The 2,500-nt window shown below is 36.2% G+C and overlaps 1 pseudogene across 1 annotated transcript in view; it reads right to left on the bottom strand.

Moving 5' to 3' along the window:
• The window catches only part of LOC308163798 (structural maintenance of chromosomes protein 2-like), a 21,812-nt pseudogene that overhangs the window by 11,688 nt on the left and 7,624 nt on the right, over positions 1 to 2,500 (bottom strand). The gene's annotated exons all lie outside the window — the stretch shown is intronic.

The following is a 2,500-nucleotide window of genomic DNA, read 5'->3' as shown; positions in this document are numbered from 1 at the left end:
CGATGTAAACAGATGTTATGTACACCGTGTTGAATTCCCTCGGGAGGTATGTGGGTCGGCATTTAACAGTAATAAAATACAAGAAAAAAGTGGATTGAAGCATTGGAACAAACCCTCACTCATTGGAAATGTCTGTTTTTCCATAGATGGACATAAGATTGTTTTTCAGGTGAGAGAGTCAAGTCAAAATAACATTATCTGACTGCATTGCCCACAGCAACCCAATATGCAATTAGAATGATGTTATAAATTGATATGGATCAATTTATACCTCTTACTAGATTATACATATTCTGGTTGTTATGTTTGCCTTTCGGTGGACAGCAAAAGAGGGAGAGAGGAGGATAGAGAGGGAGAGGGGGAGGAGAGAGAGCAGGATGGAGTCAGCACACCAAAGAGACAGCAAGAACCAGGTGAGAAAGTGGACAGGTAGTCAAGACCACAAGTAGCCTTGAGAACCTATGGTTCTGGTGCAGCACCCTCAGCACCCCCCTTCATTACTTAATAGGATGTAATAAACGTTTGACACACATGGCAATAAAAAAACATGAATCTTGAATTAGCAAAACATTTTTGCTATTTAAACATGTCAGCATGTCATCACTGACAGATGACAGGTAGATAATGAAAGGTAGTAAAAAAAACTGAAAAATGATGTTGCCAGACTTGCAGACTTTTTAACCAGACCCTGTCACATGTTTGTGTGTGATTGTCAGTGCAAAGAGGGAGAGAGGAGGATGGAGATGACACAGAGAGAGAGAGAGAGAGAGAGAGAGAGAGAGAGAGAGAGAGAGAGTGAGAGAGCAAGAGCAGGAAGAACCAGGTGAGAAAGTGGACAGATAGTGAAGTCAAGATTGTTATAGTGTCAAAACAGTAAAACAATTAATAACAAATAAGTGATGGCTTTGTGGCTCAACAATAAAGTCTATAAATTATCATATTTGTTCTAGTCACATAATTGATATTATGATATTACAGAGATAACTTGTTCTGAGATAACTAATCTGTTACACTAATTGTGGGCGAGCGGGGTTGAGGAGAAATTAACATTTCACAAAGTAAAACTCTCTCTCTATATATATATATAAAACTCTCTCTCTCTCTCTCTATATATATATATATATATATATATATATATATATTCAAGAGAGAGTTTTATATATACAGTATATATATATATATATATATATATATATATATATATATATATACAGGGGCGCCGCTAGAGATTCTGGGCCCCATGACAGAATATAATTTTGGGCCCCCCCACCTAAACCACCCATCAACCTAAACCCAGTTGAAGTTGATGAACTATTGATGCACTGCAAGAAATCCAATGATGGACATCTTTTGTAAATGTAAAATTACAGTTAATACAGGAATCAACAATTCAGCAAAGAAATCTCAACATTCTTTAACTTATTAAATTAAGACTTGAACAACACAAGGACAAAAGTATAATTAAATGAAGATTGGAACCCAATTATAAAAGTATAAATCACACAAAAAGTAAAATATATAATTTTAATGGGGTGGTATTGTGTCTAAATAAATGTAGATCTTGTAAAGATCAGTTGGCCATAATACTGTCAGGATTAGATCAATGAAGAATTACAGCAGAGAGATATTTACTGACTCAGCATTGCTTGTTTCACACAAAGACAAACGTGTCTTATACAAGAGGGAGCAACACAGACATGGTGCCAGCGAAATTGAATGTGAAATGGGAAGATTTTTATTTTTACACTGCGGCAGTATTTAGTATACCTGGAGAGCTAAAAACTATATCTAGCCTAATGCACAACGATTCAAGATAGGAGTAAAGAGATCAAATCAAATCAAAGCTAAACGCTGGGCCTTCTTAGTATATAGCAACATCTTTAATAAGATCCTTGAAATCTAGTGATGAAGCCAACTTGCTGTGCTGCTGTCATTGTCCTTTGTTCTTCTTCTGCCTCTTTACCTCTTAATTTTTTTAATTTTAATTAATTTTGCCATTTAGCAGACGCTTTTAATCCAAACAATTACGAATTACAGGGACATTCCCCCTGGAGTAACTGAAGGCTAAGTGCCTTACTCAAGGGCACACAAGTAGTGGTGAGGTTTCAGGCGGGATTTGAACTTGCAACTTTCCAATCACAAGTCCAACTCACTATCCACTACTAGACCACCACTACCCCCCCACCTCTGCTCTCCTCTCTGGCTGCCTTGCTTGAAGTGGGCCCTGGCATGGAGTATCCATAGGTACATAATTCATAATATGTCCTATAATAGTATTAACATAATAATACATACATTACACCAGATTAGCTAACTTAAATGTTATCTAGCTAGCTAACAATATTATTAAGATGCCAGTGGTCAATGTTATTGCAATTACTGGAAGAACTATTAACTAAATATGAATATTAGCTAAAGTTGTATTCAATGCTTGCATGGTAATGCAGCATACATTAAAATATTCAAAATATGTTTGTTAACCCCAAACTCCTACTGCTCA

The sequence above is a fragment of the Nansenia antarctica genome (assembly GCF_963989245.1).
Source record: "Nansenia antarctica genome assembly, chromosome: 8".
NCBI classification, from domain to species: domain Eukaryota; kingdom Metazoa; phylum Chordata; class Actinopteri; order Argentiniformes; family Microstomatidae; genus Nansenia; species Nansenia antarctica.
Note: the sequence above shows the minus strand (reverse complement) of the source record. Positions and strands in the feature narration are given on the sequence as shown.